Source organism: Hyaena hyaena, unplaced genomic scaffold (genome assembly GCF_003009895.1).
Source record: "Hyaena hyaena isolate Hyena2069 unplaced genomic scaffold, ASM300989v1 scaffold_1281, whole genome shotgun sequence".
Lineage (NCBI taxonomy): Eukaryota > Metazoa > Chordata > Mammalia > Carnivora > Hyaenidae > Hyaena > Hyaena hyaena.
In genome coordinates, this window is record NW_024081918.1 from 224,508 (window position 1) to 237,741 (window position 13,234).

At 43.7% G+C, this 13,234-nt stretch overlaps 1 protein-coding gene and 1 non-coding gene across 2 annotated transcripts in view; one reads left to right on the forward strand and one right to left on the reverse strand.

Annotated features, from left to right (window-relative positions):
• Nucleotides 1-13,234, forward strand: part of SH3RF3 (SH3 domain containing ring finger 3) — a gene marked incomplete at its 3' end in the record, with an annotated part of 310,591 nt that overhangs the window by 101,808 nt on the left and 195,549 nt on the right. The window lies entirely within an intron of this gene.
• Nucleotides 7,995-8,129, reverse strand: LOC120224908. Its single transcript, XR_005526702.1, has one exon. It is a non-coding gene; the product is annotated as a small nucleolar RNA SNORA1 (small nucleolar RNA).

Consider the following 13,234-nt stretch of genomic DNA (forward strand, 5'->3'; position numbering starts at 1 on the left):
AGACAAAAATTATACTTAATTGTAAGGAGCTAATTTAAATATCATCTCCTCCATTACACTGACCTCAGATTCCAACAGTGAACTGGTTGGAATTAATTGCCCATCTTTATTCCTGTAGCACCTTGTTTGTGACTTTCCATAGGGCTTTTTGTTGTTGTTTATTGTGTTCTAGCCATGTGTGCCTGGCTCCTTATTAGACTACAGATCACTTGGGGGCATTGACTATTTATTTTCCATCTTCATCTTGTTTGTGAAACTTAGCCTGACACAGTTTAATGAACCTATGAGACATTTGAGAAATGTCAAATGGATGAGTGAATGGATCTGTGAATAAATGACTGAATGAGTGAGTGAATGAGTGAGTAAATCATGAGTGATTGAATATATAAATGACCAAGTGAGTGAGTGAATGTATGAATGCATGAATGGATAAGTGCATGAATGGGTGAGTGAGTGAATGCATGAGTGTGTGGCTGAGTGAGTGAATGGGTGAGCGAGTGAGTGAGTTAATGGATGAGTGAATGAGTGAGTGAGTGAGTAGATGAATGAATGAGTGAATGAGTGAGTGAGTGGATGAGTGAATAAGTGAGTGAGTGGATGAGTGAATGAATGAATGGACAAGTGACTGAGTGAGTGTCTGGGTGATTGAGTGAGCTATGGATGAGTGAGCAAGTGAGTGAAGGATTGGAACTGCAGTCAGATCGGTACCATGTACCTACACAGCCTAACAGCCATGGGTGGTTGGTATTTCTGTTTGCCCCTTGCCCACCTAATTTCTTCATACGCAAAATCTTCTCTTTCCAGCAATAATCATTAAGCCCTGCAATGGATAATTGTAGAGTGGTTATTTTACATTCTGTTGGTCCTAGGCTGCCTTTAATTCTGATGGAAACAATAGTTCCCTTGAACTGAAAATTTAGTGAATCCTCTTTAGCTATTTTTCTGTTTTCCTTGTGCTGTTTGAAGGATATACTATTTATGGACTGCAAAACAATAGATTCTAATCTGAGCTAGAGATAAAATGTAAGGGGGGGTGCATAAAACATTTAGGAAGCACACATGAATCACAACAGAGCATTATGCAAAAGCTTTCTTAGGAAAATGTGCACATTTTGCATTTAGGAACAGTTGAGCAAAGTGGCATACAGCTGATTTGTTGTAATATATAAACCTCTGGTAGTATTAAGAAAATAAATACTATTTAAGTTTTTAGGCAAAGCCATTGGTACCAGTTTTCATCTATGAATGTAATTCTGTCTTCCTGATGTGTTGGAAATACCCCAAAACAAATGCCAAATGTGAGACTGCAGATTAAATTTATATGGCCCTAAGCTGTGGAACTATATTTTTAAGATGAGAGCTTTTCTATCTACTAATTCCTTTAGGAATAAACTGGCAGAACAAGGAGGGAAACCCAGAAATGCCAGGTATCAGCATTTCTGTTAGGCAGATTCAGGAAGGAAATCTGGGAATGTTATTATCTGCACTCCTAGGAATCACAGCCTTGAGAACCTGGAATCAAAGACGTGCAAAAGCCCCAAGGCCTGGGTCCTTGAATCAGCCTGTGGCCCTGGACAGGTCTCTCCCTCTTAATGGGCCTCCTGGGGGAGGTATGTCGGTTCTGGTGCTGAAAACAGCCCTCTCTGTCAAAGCCAGGTGAGGTGTCACACACCTTTCACACTGTGGCCTGCACCAGTTACCAGTGGGGTTTCATTCCGTATGGTGTGGACAGTTTAAACAGCTGACCTTGGGCTTGCCCTGGTACCTAAGGAGGTAAGCATAATTCTTGCTCTCCTTGCTGTTCGATGGCATCCCCTGGAAATGTTCAGTTGTGTTGTTCTGGGTAGCATTCTGCTGGGGGACCTGCTGCCAGGGAACTCCTCTGCCCAGCTATCAGCAGAGCAGAAGGAGGGTCTCTGGTGCCTCTTGCTGAAAGGTCCCATTGCCCAGGTACGTCTGAGTACTTGGGCCATGGTCTTCATGTTCCTGTAGCACCACAGACCCCGTCTCTCTGAGGGTCAGCTGGTTGCTACTCTGAGGTTTTCAGACTTAAAGATGAGAGCAGAGCCATGGTCAGAGTGAGGCCCATGCCTGTGGTCTCTTTTTTCTGTCCTCAACTGATGGCCAGCATTGGCCTCCACCATCACTTCACTCTCTCTGGGTGCTCAGATGTAATTTTTGTTTCCCTGTAGTTATTTCAGTCTGGATGTGCAGACCCTCAGAGTCTGGCAAAATAACTTGTACATAGTCTTTCCTTGTGAATCGGACATTCCCCTTTCCAAGTGTCAACTGGAAATTAAGAGTAAATTAATTTTTATTTTCTTTGGACAAGCCACACTTCTAAACTGACCTGTTATTATAGGGAATTCGGCTTTGAAGAAGACAAATTTAAGAGTATCTATAAATTATCTTCATGTTTTTTCATGTTTGCTTTTTATCCCTTGAACTGAGACCAGAATCATTAAGATTTTCTTAAGAAGTTGGCTGCAATAAATTTCCTAATAATTCCAACTCAGGAAATTCATCATAAATCATTGTTTTTGCTGTATTTCCTTGGCCTTCACATTTTCCAGTTGAAATTGCCTCAAGGGACCCTTACATCTTTTATGGAGTTTGTAAACTCCCTGTGGTTGAAGAGTCTTGGACTTGGAATCTAGAACACCTAACATAATCCTGGGTATTACTTACTGGACTCAGGAAATCCTTTGAGGGAACAAAAATATGTCTTCCTATAATGTAAGTTGCTGATTCTCAAAGTGGCTCATTCACCAAAGGTGTGTTAAAGCAGTTTTGAAATCAGGACACCTGGATTCAAATCCATTTTCTGCCTCTGTCTGGGATAACACTGAGCCAGCTACTTTACTTATTTGAGCTTCTGTTTCCCCATCTGTAAAGTGAGATGGTGCCTACTTTGCAGGGTGGCTGTGAGGGGGAGTAGACCAAAGAATAACATGACTCGTAGGGTGGCTGGTACATGTACATGCCCTACATCCATGGTGCCCTCATCTCTTCTTCCGCATAAGCCTGCCAGGGTCTCACCTAACATTGTATGGCATTAATGTGACAGGTGGCATTACTTTGGCTTGTCTTAAAGCTGGATACTTTTGTGTAGATGACCAGGGAGGCAGTGGAGATGTGAGAGTGGAGGTGATATGTAAATCTGAAATCACCTCTGGGGTGTTCTGAGGTGTTGTGGAGTGAGCTGTGAACATGCACCCTGGACTCTGGTCTTCAAGTTTGCATTCTGGTGAGGAGCAGTGTGGCAGGCCTGTTCCATGTGATGAATATGTGTGACACTTGCTTGAGAGAGAGGACATTGGTGTCAGGCAAATGTCCTCATCCCCGCTGACTTCTGGCTCCAGGGGAACCCTGCCACAAGACTGTGTGTGAGGAAGGGTCCTCAGTGGAAGAGGAGGATCTGCAGTACAGGCAGTTGGTTAGTTTCTTTCTAGTTAGACTTCCCGCTGTTTAAGATAATGTGACTCATTACCTGGAATCACAACCGCATTCAGCAGTAGTACTGCTTTATTTTTCATTTTCCCATATTTCAGCATGGGGGGCTCAAATCTGAGTGTATGGAAATTGTCCAGAGGCATGGACTTGAATTTGGGTTTGCAGGGGCCAAGTGAGCAGTGGGACAGAGATCAGAATGAGGTCATACCCACAAACAGGTATACCCAGGTTTAAGTGTGGAGGTTGTTCCTTTCATTTCCAATAACCATAACCAGTGGTGTGGTAAGGATGGCTTTGGAGAGCTTCAGAAGCTCTCTCCTTCAGATGCCCCCTCCCTGTATCCTCCATCAGTCTCCAAATAAGTGTACTCACTAAGTAAAACCAATGACCTTACAGGGCAGACTGAGCTCTGGGATGACCTCTGCAGCTTACCTCCTACCATGTCACTGCCCTATCCCTTCCCATGGGGGTACTTCTGGGAGTATCAGTGCTAGGATTGGTCCTGTGCAGAAACAGCCTCTTCCAGACAAGACAGGTGCAGGACAGTCATGCTTCAGGCTCGCCTGTCTTGGTCCAGATGTACCTGGCAACCTCTTCCCTTTGTAAACTTGAGCACAAGTGCACTCATCCATTCTGATGGACTGGCTGCTTAGGCAGTGCCGCCTCCAAGGTTCCCTTCTTGGTGTGCCCTTATTTTTTGTATTAACCAACTGAGCTTTTCATTATTCCTTTTAGGTATTGAAAATATTTTTAATTGTGAAATATAGTATGAAACAAAATGACATTATGCCAAGTGAAAAGAAACCAGTTGAAGAAGACTGTATATTTTATTATCCTGTTGTGTATGAAGTATCTAGAATAGGGAGACCTGTAGAGACAGAAAGGAAATTACTGGTTGCTTACAGCTTGAGATGAGGGCTGGGAGGTCACAGGGTATAGGGATTCTTTTTGAGGTGATGAAAAACGCTCTAGAACTGACTGTGGTGATGGTGGCGCATGTCTGTGACTCTATCAAAAACCACCGAATCACTTGGTGAGTGGTTTATATCATATGTCATATATGTCAAAAATGAAGGCAAAATAAAGGTATTTTATGATAAATGTAAAAACATGTATACAACTTCGCAGATGATAGTAAAATGAGAACTCATATTCTCAGCAACCAGAACCAAGTAGAGCATCATACAACCCAGAGGTCTCATTTCACCCCTTCTGTCCCAGAAGTAACCACCATCCTAAATGGTGTTAATGATGATGTGTGTTTGCATCCATCCCTCAACTAGGTATAGTTTAATTTTACCTATTGGTTAATTTTGTATATATGGATTCATATAGTACCTATTTTGTGACTTCTTTTAAGCACTGTGGTTTAGATATATGTTGCAATAGATTATTCCCACTCACTGCTGCATATAATTCCATAGTATGAAGAACACAGTTCAAGCACTCATTCTACCATTGATGGCATTTGAGCTGTTTGGCGCTGTTATGGCTAGTGCTAACATAAACATACTTATATTTACTTCCTAATGCACACATGCAAGGATTCTGTAGAAATATTCCTAGTAGCAGAGTTGCTAGGCTATAGAGTCCATGCATTTTTATCAGTGATAGATAATACCAAATAATTTTTTGTCAAGAAGATTGTGCCAATTTATGTTCCCAGCAGCCATAGGTGACAGTTACTGGTACTCCATGTCTTCAATAATACTTGGTATTCTCAGTTTATTGATTTTTGCCAATCTAGTGGGTATGAAACAGTATCTCAGTGTGTGCATTTTCCTGATGATCAGTGAGAGTGAACATCTTTTGTACGTGTCTTCCCATATTAGTTAGCGTTTACTGCATAACAAACACCCCCAGAACTTGGAAGCTTAAAAGTACATCCATTTCATTTAGCTGACAAACCTTTGTGTTGGTTGAGATTACTAGCATAGCAGGAATATCTGGGGACCCTCTCCATGTGGCTTATTATCCTGCAGAAAGCTGAGCTGGGTTTCTCATGTGGTGAATACTGGGCTCTAATAAACAGCAAGAGAAGGCAGATGCCATTGCACTTTTTAAACATCTGCTTGCGTTTTAGTGACACTGTCTCATTTACCAAAGCAAGCCATGTGGCCACTGAGGCTAGGTTCAGTGTGGAAGAGAATTTTCCAAGGGCCTGGATCCAGGGAGACATGAATCCCATTGGAGGACATTATTCCATAACCCACCATAGTACCTACTGCCTGTGTTTCTTTTGGGTGTTGGTCTTTTATATTGCTGGTAGGAGTTCTTCATGTAGTCTGGATACTAATTCTTTGATAGTTTTTTGTGCAGATTTTGGATCAACAGAAATTCTTTTAATAAACAAGATCAACAAAATTATAATAATGGCATGTTTTTTGGGCTAAATTTGGAAAACATTAAAATATAAAGTAAATACAGAACAGTTATTTCTCTCAAAGGAGGAACTAGGATCAAACTACTAAAACTTAGCGATATAACACCTGCATCTGTTATAACTTAGTAATTACCTATTTTTTAAAAGGTGCCTACAAAGAGATTTAGGATTTTTAGGAAGATTGAAGCCATGGAGAAAAAATTAACACTCAGTGTTGTTTAGGTAGGGCAAAAAGTCAAATCAGTTATTTGGATAAATTTAAATAAGTACAAACTCTCCAAATTTATTGAATTTGATGTTTACATATGAAATGATTACCTCATCCCCACCAGTGCTTTGTCTTCTTGCAAGGCTTCAGTTTTATCTTCTTCAGAGATGCCACACTGTCCCAGTTTGCCTGGACCCGAGGGATTTCCTGGGACATGGGTGCTAATCCCGGGAACATGCCAGGCAAATCAGAGCTAGCTGCTCACCCTCTTCTTCACAAACTTCAGAAGTAAATCTCATTGGCTTGGATTCATGCCTGCATCTCTAGCTTTAAATGTGCTTACCTTCCTTGTTTGATTACTTTTTTCCCCCTGACACAAATCGTTCCTGCTGCAGGTAGAAGTGTTGGGGAAGCAGGGCCCCAGGACTGGCTGTGTGGAGGTGGCCTCGGGAGGGTGTGTGCTGCTCCAAGCCCGGGCGGCTGAGGGCTTCCCTTGTTTCCCAACACTGACAGTTCCCGTTGTTTCTCGTTTTCTCACACAGGCAGCACAGTCGCATTGCCTACATTCATGGTTTTCATGTTACAGCTAAGATTTTAAAGCAGCATATTCTGATTTTTTCTCACGTATTTAATAGTCTCTTGGTTTGGATTGTACTCAATGCTGTATTTAGTGTTTTTATGAAACTTGCTTGTATCTGCGTCATTTGGAAAGGAATTTGTTTGGAAAATAGAACATACAACAGGCGGTTATTAAACCACCAGGTCAGGTGGAGATCATGATTTCTCTTTTATTTAGAGGCAAATGTTGCTATATAGTTTGACATATAAAGATTTATAATACATAATTTAAGGAAATATTCAGATGGTAGAGACCAGAGAGTTTATATATGTGCATTTTTTCTCATGATACATTTTCTTCATCCTAAAACCATTATATTGTTTAATTACCCTCTTATAGCTCCTAGATCTGCCCTATGATGTTGTGCAGGTTGTGTACTGCACAACTCAGGGAATGGGAGGGGGCAACTATTCACATTCCAGTTATCCTAGATTTGTCTTGAGAAAGGGATGCCTTTTCTGACTTACATAAGAATGTTCCTGGGCAAATGGCAGCCAGCATGACTGCCCCTCTGACCCTCCCAACAAAGGTACTTTACAGAACACATGAAGGAAATAATATTTTTCTTCTGCTTATATTTTGTAACCTTCCCTACCCTCACTGTAGGCCCTCATATCTCTGACCTGAGATAATTAATCTGTTTTCTGATTTTTAACACATAGCAGCATAATGGTATAGAGCACAGAGCCAGGGGCCAGTGCTGTAGTGTTCTGCCTGCACAATCCAAGGGGAGTTCTTCGCCTTAGCCCTCTGTGCCTCAGTTTCCTCACCTGTACAATGTGGGTGGTTCCTTCCTCAGTGGGACATTGGGTGGGTTAAATGAATGAATAGTATAAAGCACTTACAACTGTGCATGGCATGTTGTATGTAAATGCCACAACCTTTTTTAGCTTTGCATCTGACATTGGTCTAATGCACACCTGTGTTTAGCAAGATCGAATCTTTTTTTTTTTAATTTAAAGTCAATACATTTTTATTTAAGGAATTTTACATTTTATTTAAGGATTTCTTCCATAGCCAATCACCATAGTTCCTCAAAGTCAGAATCATAATCTTCAATATAGCCCTTTTAAAAAGAACTTTTGTGTTCAACCCACAGTTCACTGTCAGTCCAGAGCTCTTCAGTTGGGCTTCTTTGATCTCCACTTGAATATGGACATACTTCAAAAATTCCCCACCTCTAATCTTTGGGATCCAGTTTTTTTGCATTAGGGCCCTAGAAGTCAAATTGTATGAAGTGCACTGATTGTGCTCTGATGTAGAATTATTAGTCCTTGCTTCCAATATTGAAAAGTCTTGTTGCTTCCCCTGCATGACTTGAGCCCAGCAGACGTGGTTATGGGTCTCACTGTCACCACGGCAATAAACTTGCTGTGATGGTAGCATAGCCTGTGTGTCAGTGTAGCCACATTAACAGTCTCTGGACACCATGAATGACACAGCCCATTTCCATCTAGAATGAGGCTTTAGCAAAAATACATCTTAAACTCTGGTGAACGGGTGAGGGCACAAGGTAGAGAAGTTATGACCTGTTCCCTTGAACCCATGAGAAGAAGGCTAGGTCAATAATCAATTTCTTTGTCTCCTTTCTTCTGGGCTTTGCTTCTCCCTGTCTCAGCAGGCCCTCCATGTGGTGTGTGATTGTCTATTTATGTGCTGCCTCTCCCACGAGATGGAGCCACTTCTATGATGGAAGCTTAGATTTCCAGGACTTTGCAAGGTAGATGGCAGGGGTTCAGAAACATTCACCTTCAGCAGATGGATTAGGTCTCCCCTGGGGTTTGGGAGGCACTGCCTCTCCAGGGCAGTATTCTCTCTCAGCGTCATAATTCTCGCGGCAGGCCCACCCATGTGGCACTCACCACATCCCCCATTCTGGTCTCAAAATCTAGAAAAGTGCTTCAGGAGGATATTGGACATCCCTGTGGGGCTCTGTAAGTATTATTTTTGTCAGAGCTGAGATGGCACTTTAGACCCTGAGTCAGAGTTGTGACCTAAGCAGGAGAGAGGGGTTCTCTATGCAGAGTTGTGCAGGCTTACAGCCCTCACAAGTCTAAAGGAGAGACCAGCGTGCCTGTGCCATTATGTGTGTGCGCGCACATATTCTTTCTTTGTGTGTGGAGTTCTCTTACCTTATCAAATGTCGGCAGCCTGTTGAGGCCACAGAACTATGGATTCCATTTTGGTGTTTCTCAGTGAGGATCCCAGTAGACAGGTTCTCATTTATTGAATAAAATGGGAAAAGCTATTCTAAGAACAGAGAGCATTGGACATGTTTAATGTTGTCAGGTTTGCCATTAGCAATGAATTTCCAGGTTGTTTTCACGTTAGTAGTCAGTATAAAGATCTGTGACACTGTGAACACATTGAGAATTGGATGAGGGTTTATATCAGTCAACTAACTAGAAATCTTCAGTCACAGAAGATACGACATTAGCAAATAACTATCAAAATAACCTTGACAGTTCTTATCAGACGTGCCATAACCTCTGTAAATACGAGATGCACCTAAGAATTTGGACAACTTTTAGGAACTGTTGGAAAGAACTTTCTCAGTTGTTTTAAGCAAGAAAACTATCAGAAGATGCATAGAAGTCCCTCATAGTCACTTTCACTAAGTACTGTCTGTGACTGGGTCCAGAATCCCAGCTGGGGCGCATCTTCCTGATTTAATGAACATGACAATATGGAGCAAGATGCCTGTTGTTTGTGCTTTTAATAGCAGAGGTTTTCAGAGAAATACGCCAACTAAATTGGTTTTTCTTCTTGCCTCTTTAATTATCCCTGCTCCAGGCCAGTGAATCAAGGCAAAGCGGTAGGAAGGGGGAGAAGATCTTTATTTTCTTGCTGCAGCCAGTGGTATACCCTTTACCATGTGGAAGATTTGCTGTGTGTGCTTGTGCACAAACACACATACTCTCTGTCCACCCTGTTTCTCTTGGTCACAGTGTGAGCACACTTTGTTTCACACTCGGGTTTCTCACAAGTCTATAAACTCTGCTTGGGAGAGACTGAGGGTATTGCCCATGCTGCTCTGGCCCTGGTGCCTTTGCAGAGCACCTGCTTCCTCAGCACATGTTCCCTGAGCTGAGAATGAGAAAGTAGGTTGACACCACACTTTGAAGACACTGACAGTTCCGTGGAGCCCATTGCCCCACCAGTGCTGGCTCAGCATAATTTCAGGAATTCAGAGGCCAGTGCTGCTACTGGAGTCCTGAGGTGAGCTCCAAAGGCATTCTGATGTGCCAATTTAATATGAGTTTAATCTCTTAGGGATGCAGACGAGGCACTGTCATCGCTGGAAGGAACTTAAGTGATTCAGGCTCATGATTTATTGAAACGTGGAGACAAGGGCTCCCTTAGTGAAGCAGGGAAGTATATGAAGTGCAGATACTTCATGGTACAGGCACTGCCAGGACCCTGGGTCGGGGTAGCTGGGGGCCTCCTTTGATTTGGGTGCATTGGGACTTTGAGAGCTTCTGGAGAATTTGCTTAGAGGATTGTGCCTTAGTTTTTATTGTTACTTTTCTTCTTAGTCTTAACGGCCTAAATTTTATTTCCTAAATATTTTTTTTCTTTCTTTCATTTTCTCTGGATGGAGTTAAGTTTTATTCAGTGAAAGGGAAAACTTCAAGCTGTTGATGAGTGAACCACTGGAGAAAACAGCAAAGGAGGATTTTATTTCAAGGTACTTTAGGTGCCAGAAGATAGACAGTGGCATCTCTTGTGTCCCTTGCCCCAGAAACCAGCTGCCATCCTCTGACTGTATTTTTTTTTTTTTTTTTTTACAAATAGTTTATTGTCAAATTAGTTTCTACATAACACTCAGTGCTCATCCCCAAGTGCCCTCCTTCATGCCCATCCCCCCCTCCCCCCCACATCCATCAGTCCTCAGTTTTTGTCAGCATTCAAGAGTCTCTCATGGTTTGCCTCTCTCCCTCTGACTGTATTTTTATATGTATTCATGAAGGGAGATGGATGGAGCCTTGCGGGGAACCAGCAGCTCCTCTCGGTGAAGGTGTCAAACCACCTCTTCTCCTCACATTGCCGGGCACCCGACTCCACCCAGAACGTGCGCATCCACTTATTGGCAGCCTCAATGCCACCAGAATCCCTCTTGTCCACTCCAAAGCTTCTGTTCACACTCCGGGAAAGCACCCATTGAGCCAGGAGTTTTTCATACCACATAGGCACAAAGATAAGTCCTTTTTGGAGAGGTTAAATCAAGCCATTTAGTCCATCATGTGACAAGGAAATAATAAATCAACTGTCTGCTTTTCAACTCTGTGGGCTTCACAAGAAGAAAGGAAGCAGCTTTGAGGCCTCCCTGTAAGGGCAGCTTCCCCATGTCTATGCAGTGCCCACAGAGAGGGGCAGAGCCAGCGCATGTCTGGGCCAGAGGTGGTTTGCTTGGGGCAGCTGGGGAGGAGTGGCCTGAGGGGAGCAAAGCTAGGGGAGCAACTTTTCTCCTTGAGTTCTCTGGGCCAGGATGGCTCTGCCTGCCTCCAGCTTCCTAAAGAAGGTTCTCTCTTGTTCCCCATGCATGGTGTGTACTCTGCGAGAGTGTCTGACACATTATCCATTTCCTGAACTACACAGCTAGAGCTTCCCCTGTCTCAAGTTTCCAAAAGAAGCAAGTAACCCAAGTGCAGAAACCCAGGCTAAGAATATATGTTTTATGTAAAGGAGACAGATGCAGTTCAGTTGGAGACAGTATTGGAAACTCCTCTTCCCAGATGAATCCCCATAAACCCAGAACACTGCTTCCTGACACCACGGTCAGGGCTGTCCCCAGGCCCAATGTGAAGCCCGTCAGCTTGGCTTTTGTGCCAACCATATTGGGAGACTTTCCCACTTTGGCTGGCACTGTGCTATATGCACACACACACACACACACACACACACGTGAGCACGTTCTCTTGCTGGCTCAGGCAGCCTTTTCAGATCCAGGGAAAGGGAAAGACTCTTGTGCTCATTTGGCTCAAATGTTAGAAACACCAAGGAGTTGCTGGCCAGTAAGACTTCAGCCCATCAGCCTATACTTACATAAGAATAAATTTACCTTAATAACCTCTAGAAACAGATGCGTAGTACTAAGACTTCCAGGGGTCCTTTGTAGGGGTTGAAATGAGTATTACTGAAAGGATATTATTCAGGCTGGTCAGTGATGACAAACAGATTATACTGTGCCCAAATTTTCAAGGGCAGGAAGCTGCCATGTCAAGAGGACTGCTAAATCTAGTGAACCAGAGTTTCAGTGAGGGTGTCTGGAAACTGAGAGCCCAAAGGCTTTCTATTCCCTCTGGGCTGTTGGGGAGTCTTCCTCCTACCCTCATCTCACTGCTGTTAAGGCCAGACTGACTATGTGGGCTGGAGAGGGCTGTGTGCTGCTGAGGGATACAGGCATGTGTCACCACCCCAATCCTCACTGGTAGTCCCATCCGGCACACGTGACCAGCTGTCTCTGTAGTCATGGCGATTCCTGTAGCCTAGTTTTCTGTGCTGGGATGTCGAGCACACCGCCACATGTGATCCTGTTCTGATGCAGCTGGTTGCCTCCTGCCTCTGGGAGCCCTGTTCTGGCTAAACTGTGGTGGCAGGGGCTGTGACTGTCAGAAGGTTCTGGTTTGTCCAAGTGCAAGACTGTACACAGTGCTTTAAACCAGCAACTTGTTCTGCTGTTTGCCACTCTTAGTACGGGTGCTCCCAGATGAGAGCAGACACATTGGCAGGTTTGGTGGCCTGGACCAGGCTGGGGGTTGGTGAGGGTGTCTTCTGAGCTCTGACCACCTGTGGGGAGCTGTCCTCATGAGCTAATTGGCTGTGCTATTCAACCACAATATCCTGTGGTTGGGGTTTTGCCTTTAAGAATGAATTGCAGAGAGACTGTCTTTGGGCCATTGCTTTCCCTGATTCTGTCCATCCCATGCTTACCATGCCATCTCTACCTGGGTGGCCAAGAGGGAGGGCTCTGTATTCACCTTCAGGTAAAGGCAGCTTTCAGAAGGGAGAGACAGCTTTGGGCTAGCAGGGGATCTTTTTTTCATGTGACTTCACAAGATTTCTGATATACACCTGCTGTCAGATCATAGATGATAGCCGTGACATACCCATGCTGCTCAAGCTAAATCACAAAAGCTGGGTCAGAGGATTCTCAAACAGTGTATTTGGGCGTCTCTAGCCTCTGGGGTCTAATGGAGGAGGCCCCTGGGCCCTGAGATGATGTTGCAGCTGGCTCCGAGCCTGCAGACTGAGGTCTGGCTCTGATGCCCTCTGGGACCACCACCCAGAGCTGTGTTTGTGTTGGGGAGAGTCTTTAAAACCACAAAGGGAGGCAGGCTGGGGTTCCTGTGGGTTCTCTGTTCTGATTCCCCTGCTCAGTATGACATTGTGATACATTGACTAAGCTATGATATCCTAAGAGCTTGTTCACAGAGCACTTTTTCTCACGATGCCCTGGAGTTACCATGTTTCAGAGGCACTTTATGTGGGAGAAGTTGGTGGCAGGGAGGAGAATCTGAACTAAATTAAAATAGAATGATTTCTTTACTTGTTCTCCCTGCCTACAGAA